The sequence below is a fragment of the Alexandromys fortis genome, unplaced genomic scaffold, assembly GCF_014885135.2.
Source record: "Alexandromys fortis isolate MF-2015 unplaced genomic scaffold, M_Fortis_MF-2015_v1.1 scaffold_156, whole genome shotgun sequence".
NCBI lineage: Eukaryota > Metazoa > Chordata > Mammalia > Rodentia > Cricetidae > Alexandromys > Alexandromys fortis.
Window position 1 is genome coordinate 91,919 of NW_026068028.1, and position 11,328 is coordinate 103,246.

Sequence of the window (11,328 nt, forward strand, 5' to 3'; positions counted from 1 at the left end):
CAGGCTGGCCTCGAATTTACAGAGATCCACCTGCCCCTGCCTCCCGAGGGATTAAATGTGTGCCCCACTACCACCTGGATGAGGAGAGGTTTTCAAATGAGGAATATATGAGAAGCTAAGGCTACTCTAATACTAAGCTTGAATAATGTTGGTCCATTTTACACTCATGTTAAGTAGTGAATGATATGTAGCAGCCAAGTATGGGTCTTGGCATAGCATCTCATCTCTGGAGAATAAGAATAATTCTCTCTCTCTCTCTCTCTCTCTCTCTCTCTCTCTCTCCCTCCCTCCCTCCCTCCCTCCCTCTCTCTTTTGTTTTTCGAGACAGGGTTTCACTATCGCTTTGGAGCCTGTCCTGGAACTCACTCTGTAAACCAGGCTGGCCTTGAACTCACAAAAATCTGCCTGCCTCTGCCTCCTGAGTACTGGGATTTAAGGCGTACACTGCCACCACCACCTGGCTGGCATTCTTTCTTTTCTTATGAAGTCTATATTCATGTAATTATTTTGCTTTTTATTGATTATTTGTCAGATCAAATTTTTGATCTGTAACTTGTAAGGTCTTCAACTGCCTTAGAGTATATATTCAGGAAAAAATTTCATATTTGGTTATGTAAAATATAATTAGGAAGGGTAATTCATTAATTAAAGTGTCAATATACCATATTTTAAGAGCAATGCTGAACGATTTGTTTCCCATTATTGGCTTGGGTATTGAGAGTCTCTTTTTATTGAGAGTCATGTGCTGCTTTAGAAAAATATTTCCTATTTTTGTTAACATTTAAATTTATGTGATGTTGAAATCATCTCATGTCTGGTATCTTTTATCATCCCATGCCTTCAGAGAAGAGTGTATGGATAGGGTCCCACATGGTCTGGTGGATGTCTAGTGCTCTTTGTCATGATTGTAGTACCCAAGTACCATATATGCTTGATGAAAGTCTGTCCAGGACATTCTCCCTGTGTGTCTTCTTATTAGGCAATCTCTTCTCATTTAATCTTGTCTATCAATTGTTGAGAGTTACAAGAAAGTATAAGGCTTTAAAACGTTTTTCTGCCTATGATCTGCTAGATATACCCTCCCAGATTATTTCCTGCCTTTAGGAATTCTAGGTTCCTTGGGGGATAGGAGGAGTGTTTTGCTCCATGTTATAATAGATTAGTTTAGAAAGCTGCCTCTAGTGTTTGATTATTAATCAGAACTGGGTGAAATAACAGATTAGGACTCATTCTTACACTTTTAGTACATTAATCTGTCTTGTCTCATTGTGTGGCTTCCCCTTTGCTGTAGTTTACTTGTATTCAAAGCCTTGTTGGGAAGGAACATTTTTACCAGAAGTGAGTCCCCTCCCCCATGGCTTGAGTCTAATGACCTCACTTTCCTTCCTGTCTTCCTATGTGGAGTGTGCTCGCCAACACTGCTGCAGCTAGCTGATCTTTCCTAGCTGGACTGTTGGTATGGAGAGCAGTCAGCGGGTGAAAAGAAGGCCCTAGGGAATCACTCCAGGAAAAGGAGCAGGGGGAGTCCCGAAGAGTTTCGAATCCTGCGTAGAGCTCAAAAAGTTCTTACAAAAGAGTCTTGTTTTTTTTTTTTTTTTTTTTAAAAAAACAAAACTCTGCCTGCTGCTGCTTCAGTGGTTATGAAGATTATGAAATGGATTATTTGTTAGAAAGTAATAGTAACAAGAGCTGTTGGCTCTTAGGCTCCACAATTTACTTGAAAAACATTAAATATTGTTCTGTTGCATGGAGGACACAAATTATTAATCTCATTTTTTTTTTATTTTTAAAGAAAATGCGCAGCAGCAGTAGCTCAGCGTTTCTAAACAGCCCCACATGAACAACAAGCTCATGTGCAGGGTTCAGTGAGAAAGAGTTTGGGGTAAGGACCCAGATACCTGTGGACGCCTAAATGTGTTCTAAACATGCTTCTTGTGCTGGAAGAACAAACTTCATTTCGTGGACAAAGCATGTTAGTGTGACCCCAATTCTGCTTTGTAGGGACCATTCTCATAATAGCAGTATTCAGCAGCAGCCTCTGCCAAGTGCTGCCAGTGAAGTTTCTGTGGACAGGGTGCTCCACATCTTTGTTAACCTGTATGGTAGTCACTGACTGCATACAGCTGTTGGGCAAATGGATTTTCTACTTTGTTTAGTTTGAATTAAATTAAATAGCCATATGTGGCTTGTGTCTGTTGTATTGGACAAAACAACTTTATAAGCAATATAAGGGCTTTTTTTTCTTGGTGGGAAGACAAGATATCACATGCTTAGAAATGTACAGATTCATTGGTGAATTCATTCCATTAGTTTCTACACTATGATAAGCTTATTAATTTGAATCATCTTTAAGATTGTATTCTTGGGGGAAAGTGAGCTGAAGAACATGGAGAATATCAGCAATTTTAAACTCAAGCTGGGCGGTGGTGGTGGTGCATGTTTTTAATCCCAGCATTCGGGAGGCAGAGGCAGGTGGATCTCTGTGAGTTTGAGGACAGCCTGGTCTATGGGGCAAGTTCCAGGACAGGCTCCAAAGCTACAAACTCAGTTCCCTGCACAGAGGATGAGAGTGTGTGTGTGTGTGTGTGTGTGTGTGTGTGTTGGTAGCTCAAGGTTGTCTGCTAATATTGAGTAAAATTTATTGATGCCTTTTTCTTTTAATGAGGTCAATCAGGGTTTCTTTTGGGAAATGCAGAAATTTCTGGAAAGTATTCTTTAGCAAAATCCTAAAGCCAAAAAGAATGTATTTCTAAGAAACAGGCTGAGATAGGAGTACAGGAGATACATGGGAAGATGTGTTTATAGGTTAAGGTAATGAAAAGAACCTGGCAATGTAATCTGTTGATACAGATCTTTACAGTTTATGGAGTGCAGCATCATTTATTATTATTCTTTTTGTAATAGTAGCAGGTTCGAAAAAGTATAAAACAGTCGGTGCTCTTAATTGCTGAGCCATCTCTCCAGCCCATAAAATAGATTTTTCATCACCGTATTTTTATTTCTGCCAGGGGTCTATGTTTAGGAGGAGAGGGGATGAAAAATAAAAATTTAAATGGCTGAGATGCCAAATTGGACTAAGAAATGTCAAATTAGGATAAAGATCCAAACCACAGGGTTGAAGCTAAACGTAACCAAGTATTTTGGGTGGTGGGAAAAATGGTTCATTCAAGGGTGGAATGAGTGTGAGAATGACAATACCAAGCTGAGAGTGGCAGAGCAAGAGGAACCAGAAGAGCTGTGTTCATTGACAGACTTGTTTGGGTCTGAGGCTTGGAAGAACTAGAAAACCTAATTCAGATATCTGTTTGGCAGAACTTTAGACATCCACTTCCCTAAGTAAACAGCTTGGTAAACAATTGAAACAGAAAATACATTCGAGTATAAGTAAGTGTTCTAAGTAGTTATGGGAGTTCATGGGCAATGGGATCTTAGCTGTGCAGCTATTTGTTAGGAGCTAGGTTTGTGGTTTTTGCAATTTCCTTTCTGTATGTTAGGTCCCTGGAAGCCAAGAACATAGTTAGAGCTGGATGAATATCTTGGATATATGGCACATCCTACCTGGGGCCTGTGCCTGGCTTTACCGTCATGCTACACAGCATCTCTTTAGGGCTCATCAATTCACAGTTCACTGTTAATGGGTGCTAGTTATTCATGGAGTTGACAGTGTAGTGTAAAGTACAGTGGCCCAGTAGTCACTGAGTTGTTTGTTAATCTCCTGTTGACAGAGTTTTATGATAGCAGTTAACAGTGTCAATGACTATAAGTATATAAGCAATATAGTTTGTAGAGCTCTTATACAAAGATTGGAGGAGAGCCAGAAAACAAACAGACCTGTTGATTTCTAGCGACAAGAGTTGTACTGAGTGTAATTCAGATAACTTTTTTTTTAATTTTGGAAACCAGAACATTTATTTTATGACAGATTGAAATCCTCAAGATGAACTGGATGCTGCAACAGCTGCCCTCTTGGGTTTAGGGGTTGTCCCTTCACGGAATCCATGTCTGAATCTTCAGTAGACAATTTTTAGGTGCCTCATCCGCCCAGTCCGGGTAGTGTTTCGTCTCTTAGCCTTGGCACTCCAGTTATACTTTCTCTTGCACTTGGCAGGGTAGCCACATTTGCCACAAGTAGACTTCTGAAGGTGGTAGGCCTTAGAGCCACAGCGGCGGCACAACGTGTGCATCTTGTTGATATGCTTTCCGAAGGATGACGTTCCTTTCGTCATCTTGCTTCTGCCACCGAGGCCAAAGAGACCAGAAGCAGATAACTTTTTTGAACCTCAGTTTTTCCATTTGAAATAGAGACATTTAATACTCATTGTATCTACTTAAAATTTTTGCAAGATCAGAGAATGTATTTTGCACATTATAAAAATGTACAAATATAAAGTTATAGTGTTATATCATTTCTTCTATGCTCTAATTTTATGGATTTGAGCTTTGGTGAAATTCAACTTCTAACCAGAACTATGCATGTTGTAAAACTAAAAATGTTAAGGTTTTGATGCTTTTATTGGCTTTTCATTACTATCTAATGATCTTTTCGCAAATTTGTGAATCTAGCCCAATTTCTGATCATCCCATTGGAGGAAGAAATAATCCTTATTTTCATGAATTCCTGTGTCTTAAATCTTACTAATCTTCTCCATGCCTGCATAGATTCCAAGGTCGAGACCTGATTCTTCAGATGTCTCCTAGTGGGTGCTTCTGCTGGGATCTGATTCTTCAGATGTCTGTCTCCTAGTGGGTGCTTCTGCGTGGGAAAGCTGCTTTCTTCGTGTCAGGCACCAGCTGGGCAGGGTCTTGATTATCAGTTCCAGATGCAGAGAGTTCTAGGAGAGGTTATCCTTACTAGGCCAGAGGTTGAACATGCTGCTCCTGTGACAGACCCACTCTTCACTTTCAGAACTCCTCCTTTTCAGATTGTTGATAAGGAAAGGAGGGCTTGCCCACTTGAAAATAAGATAACACGTAAACCCAGAACTGCTTTTTAAGGTTAGTTTATAAGAATCCCTTCTTTTATTATTATTATTGGTTTTTTTGAGATGGTGTTTTTGTAGCTTTGGAGCCTGCCTTGAAACTAACTCTTTTGGCCAGGCTGGCTTTGCCTCTGTCTCTCGAGTGCTGGGATTAAAGGCGAGCACCACCACTGCCTGGCCCCTTGCATTAATTTCTTAATGATTTCCCTGAGTCATTTATAAATAAAAAAATATACTATTGTTTCCATTTTCTTTTTATTTAATTTATTTACTATATTTGGCAAAAGGATTCCAGTTCCAAATGTGTAAGGAGCTACCAGAAAGATACAGCAAATAGCTTGGTGTGATGGGACATGCCTTTAATTCCAGAACTAGAGAGCTGGAGGCAGTCAGATATTTTTTTAGCCAGTCAGGACTACATAGTGAGACCCTGTCCAAAAAAAAAAAAAAATAGAGCAAATATAGGGAGAAAGGGGACAAGAGATGATGCCTGAGGGAGGCTTTTGCAAGGTCAGATTAGTTGACAACATTTAATAAACACTGAGTTTTTTTATTCTTAGAGTCCTTATGGATTACTTGTGCAGACTTGAAGTCATTTCTGCTTAAGTTTGGAATTGTCAGTTATTCATATCATCCTTACTGACTTTGAGTCACCTCTAAGGCTTGCACTGTCAACTTTCCTGATCATAGCTTTCACCTGCTAACTTTGGTGGACTGGGGACTTTATTTGTCTAAATCTGAATGTTATATGTATGTTGCTTTTGTGGGTATTTTTGCTTTGTTTTATTTTTGGCTTATGTCTTAGGGTTTTATTGCTGTGAAGGGATACCATGACCAGGGCAACCTTTTTTTTTTTTTTTTTTTTTTTTTAAACAGGGTTTTCCTGACTGTCCTAAAACTTACTAGTAGACCAGGCTGGCCTCGCACTCTAGAGATCTGCCTGCCTGTGCCTCCTAAGTGCTAGTAGTGTGCCACCACTGCCAGCCTGGTCTAACCATGGCAATTCCTATAAAGAAAAGCATTAATTGGGGCTGACTTACAGTTCAAAGGTTTAGTCTATTATCATGACTGGAAGCATAGTGGTACAGGTAGACATGGTGCTGAAGCTGAGAGTTCTATATTTGGAACTGAAGACAACAGAAAGAGGCGGTGAGACCTAGGGGAAAGAATATGGCATATTTAAGGAAATAAGGTACACATTGAGCTGCTTAGAAAAGAGGGTTAGAAAAAAGGGAACAGGCAGTATAATATAGTTAAACTGAAGGAGCTTCAAATGACAGCAGAAAATTTAGTATTTCTTCTACAGGTCAGGGACATCACTGATAATTTTTTTTTTAACAGAGAAGTGGCATGGTGAAAGAGTTATTTAGGATGATTGGTATTGGAAAATATAGAGCATAGGACTGGAGAGATGGCTTAGCAGGTAAGAGTACTAACTGTTCTTCCAGAGGACCCACGTTCAGTTCCAGCACCCCCCATGGCAGCTCAGAACCATCGGTAACTCCAATTCCAGGGGATCTGACACCTTCGCACCAATGCACATAAAATAAATTTAAATAAATTATAAAACAATAAAAAAGAAAATGTAGAGTGAATGGGATAAATAATAGGAAATAAAAGAATAGAGTGGGTGGAAGAGCAAAAAAGTGCAGAAATGACTTTAAACATCTAGAATTAGTAGGGTATGGTGGCACATAAGTTTAATGCAACACTAAGGAAGCAGAGGCAGGTGGATTTCTGTGAGTTCAAGGCCAGTCTGTTCTACATAGTGCATTCCAGGACAACCAGGGCTCTGTAGAGACCCTTTGTCATCAAACAAAATAAACAAAAAGGAATCCAGGACTAAGGGTAAATGGTCTCGGTAATGGTGATACTGGGAAGAGTGGGAAGCAGTCTTATGCTGAAGGTGTTTAAGGAGAGTAAGGGGGAAAGAAGGGAAGGTTTAAGGTCTCAGAGATTTTTGTGTATGTAGATGAGAGGACATTACTATCAAAATTACTTCTTATTTCTCGGATTTATTTATTTCTATTTTATATGTGTGCTTGTTTTGCTTGCATCTATGTATATGTGCCATATGCATGCCTAGTGTCAGAAGATACCAGGAGAAGGCATCAAGTCTCCTGGAATTGGAGCTAGGAAGATTGTGAGCTGCCGTATGGATACTGGGAACTGAACCTGAGTCCTCTGGAGGAGCAGTGCTCTTAACCACTGAGCCATCTCTTCAGATCCTAAAATTACTTTTTTAATTTTTTTTTTTAATTTATGTGCAGGAGAGGGTGTCAGATCCCCTGGAATTGGAGTTAATTGTAGTTGTGAGTTGCCCAACATGGGTGCTTGGAACAGAACTCTAGGCTTCTTGAAGAGCAAAACATGCTCTTAACCTCTAAACTCTTTCTCTAGCCCTCAATTTTGGTATAATGACACAGAAGGGCTGTCCAGCAAGTAGCAACATGTGTGAAGCCTCGGGGTTGTGACCCCAGAGAGAAACAAAAAGAAATGCTGACATTGAAAAGGGAGACTAGTTTAAGAGGGTGGTTTATATAGGCATATAACTTAGGCTAGGTTAAGAAATTACTGGGGGGGAGGGTGGCTGAGAATGGACAGGTGTGTGTGTGTGTGTGTGTGTATGTGTGTGTGTGTGTGTGTGTTGATTTTTGCAGGTTTCCACTTCCCCATCTGCAGTTTTGAAGAGCCTAAAAATTACGGAAAACTAAAAGATTTTTTAGGATGTTTTTGTTGTTTAAATTTTATTTATTTTTATGTGTATGGGTGTTTTGCCTGCATATCTGGGTACCATGTGTATGACTGGTGCCTGATAATAGCTGGAGTTACTGATGGCTGTGAGTCATCATGTGGGTGCTGGGAATTAAACCCAGATCTTCTGGAAGAGCAGGTAGTGAGTACTCTTATGAGGGTGAAGATAGCGTTTCTATAATCTCTGTAACCATGTTGAGGGGTCAGGCACATTTCATACAAACATTCTGTCCCCAGCTGTTGATCAGAACTACTCACAGCCAACTTTAGGAAATAACTGGTGCATATTTTGCCTTGGCTGTAGGTTGCTTCTCTAACTACTACCCCCAGTAAGAGGGAAACATCATGTGATAGACAGGGTACACACCATCCTATCTTTCTGAGTCCTAAATGTGCATTCCAGTGGTAGCACAAGACTTTAGTTCCAGCACTCAGCAGACAGAGGCAGGTGGATCTTTGTGAGTTCGAGGCCAGTGTGATCTACAGGGTAAGTTCCAGGAGAGCCAGGGCTGACACACAAAAATACCCTGTCTTGAAAAACCAACCAACCAACCAAGCAAACAAAAAGAGGTGACGAAAGAGGAACCATCAATGAAGCAGAAGTGGTTAAAGTGCTGTCAGGTTCCTTAGGTTAGAACCACGTCATAGAAGTCAGAGGAGACTGGGCCACGAATTGAAATGCTTCAGAGATGGCAAAGGAGTTGAACATAGTTATCTTTATTTGAACTTTCCTTATTTGTGGCTCGTTATGACCAGCCTGACAGAAGAAATTCAGATTTGGGAGCTTGGCTGATCTAGGCATACAATGATGTACATTGGAGCCTGCATCCTGCTCTAGAATGGTTATCATGGCATCAGAAAAAGTCATGTTTTTAGCCGGGTGGTGGTGGCGCACGCCTTTAATCCCAGCACTTGGGAGGCAGAGGCAGGCAGATCTCTGTGAGTTCGAGACCAGCCTGGTCTACAAGAGCTAGTTCCAGGACAGGCTCCAAAACCACAGAGAAACCCTGTCTCGAAAAACAAACAAACGAACAAAAAAAGTCATGTTTTTATATATTGTTTTACAAGTCATGGGCTTAGCTGTACTAGTAGGAGTGATTTGGGGTATGGAGTAAAAGTTCAGTTCCCTTCCATACTACTTTAACATAGAGTATTGTTTGAGTTATGGCCCACCCTGCAATGTATTAGTTCCCGCAGTTCTGTAGAGGCCTGAGGAAGGTTCTTATTAGGTGTGTCTAAATACAGTGTTGTCCTAGTTGAAGAGTGAGTACTTTTACTATGCTTAAGCCATGATTTTAAGAAATTTTAATTATGTTTTAGTTTTAATTATGTCTATGTGTGTGGCAAGTTATGTATGTTGAGATCAGAGGGCAACTTTTGAGAGCTGATTCTTTTCCTTCCACCATGTGGGCCCTGAGATTGTTCTCAGGTTTGGCAGCAAGCACCTTTACCAGCTGAGCTATTTCACTGGTCCTTGAATCATCTCTTTGGCTCTGATACTCTTTTATTCTAATTTAGTGATTCTTGCAGTATGGGGTTTGAAGACCCTGTAGGGCACTCCTTCGGCCCTTTGAAAGACACTAGGAGTATATGGAGTTAAAACTTTTCATAAATAATTCTGTGATGTTATGCCCTTTTCATCTTGTCCTCATAAGGCTATATAGTGGAATTTCCCAGGGACTTCATGATATAAATTATTACAGTAGATTGAAAGCAGAAACAGGCTTGAAAATCCTACTGTCTGAGGCCATCATTAAAGAGATTTGCATTGAAAGTTACTACTTTTTGAAATATTAATATTTTACTTTAAAAGTCTAAAGACATAATGATCTTAATTACTATTAAACAAAGTATATATGAGTTCTGTTTGGGAGTATCAATTTTTAGGATGCATATTAGAACCAATATTCCATTTCAAGGGTTGGAAAGGAATTCTAGCCTTGTAATCCCTTGGGAAAAGGAAGTCCTTTACACTTCCTTCCTTATAAACTCCTTCCCTTTTCTGTTGTGTTGTTTCATCCTCATCTTTAGATGCCTAAAGCCCTCTTTCTTCTAAGCCACTTCTAATTCTATTCATTTGTCTTTCTCAGTATAACTATTTTTCTTCTACATCTGTTACTTACTGATTTCCTTTTTAAAAACCCTATATGTGGTCTTTTCGTCTTTGATATCTCTTTTCTTTTCCTGTCATTTTCAAACTCCCGCAAGGTGTTAGTAACTTGCTGGGACTCTAGGCCTACACCACTGCACCCAGCTTACATCTTATTTCTGACATTTACTTTTAAGTTTTGTTCTGAAATATGTTCATCCATTTAACAAATGTTGCTAACCACATATAATATGCCATTCCTTTGCTTGACATGGGGATACAGAAACTAGGTTAAAAAAAAAATCGTGTCCTTCCAGAATTTGTAGCCTACCTGGGACGATTACTTTGAATCAAGTAGGAACAATAAATAAGGTTATTTGTCCAGTTTTCTACTTTACCCCAACTGGGGTAATTTTGGGAAGATTGTGGGGAATCAGTGATAGATGTAACAACAGCAGCAGCTATAAAGCAAAAAACATTTATTGCATGGCTGCTTCATGTCAGATATTTTTCTGATATCTCATTTAGTTCTCATAGCAAGTCTGCAAGGTGTTCATCCTCATTCTGCAGACGTAAACACAGATACAGAGATAATTAGTAATCTGACATTATTTGTAACTAGAAAGAGCAGCAGGATTGCTATTTTTATTATTATTTATTTATGTGTATATGCCTGTATATGTACATGTACCTGAGATTAAAGGCATATCCGGGAACTGGAGTTACAAGTAGTTGTGAGTTGTCTGATGTGGGTGCTGAAAATCAAACTTGAATCCTCTGCAAGAACAATACATGTTCCTAACCACTGAGCCGTCTCTCCAGCCCCAAGAAGTGAATGTATTTTGGCCAGGAGGCAATACATAGAGAAATTCAGAGCAGATTGTAGAAACAGAGGATGTATAAAACTAGAAAGCTACTATGTCAGGGCATAGCAATCAACCAGGAGTGGCCACTTAGGAATTTTTTTCCAAGTGTTTGTCGGGAGCTATTCTTTCAGAGGACCTGACTTGGATTCTCAGCACCTGCATCAGGCAGCTGACAGCCATATGTAACTCCAGCTCCAGGAGGATCTAATGCCCTTAGCCTCCAAACACACCCACATGCATATGCACATACCACATACAGATATACACACAAAGTCATAGTTAAAAATAAGAAAATAAATCTTAAAGAATGGGGTTTGTTTTCTCTGTGATAGAATTGAAAGAAAATAATGTGTTTTTAGCATTGAGGGGGTAAGTGGACATGGGTCCCACCACTAACCAAGAAGTTGTTTGCAATTGATACCTGTTGGCAAAGTAAAGGTCAGGGTTTTTTTTCTAATGGAATATGGGTATATCAGCCATACTCCTGTAGCATGAATAATAAAAACCCAGAGAAAGATATAGTGGTTAAAGCTGAAATTCAGAGAAGCAGAGCAATAAGCCACTAGAGAGCCGTGGGTTTAAGATTATTATGGATGCTGCCATTAGTGGTATTGTTGTTAGTAGTGGCATGAGTATTATG

The 11,328-nt window shown here is 39.7% G+C and overlaps 1 protein-coding gene and 1 pseudogene across 2 annotated transcripts in view; one reads left to right on the forward strand and one right to left on the reverse strand.

Annotated features, from left to right (window-relative positions):
- Map3k3 (mitogen-activated protein kinase kinase kinase 3) overlaps positions 1 to 11,328 on the forward strand; it is an 81,066-nt gene that overhangs the window by 13,671 nt on the left and 56,067 nt on the right. The gene's annotated exons all lie outside the window — the stretch shown is intronic.
- LOC126514961 (60S ribosomal protein L37-like) lies at positions 1,856 to 7,179 on the reverse strand (annotated as a pseudogene).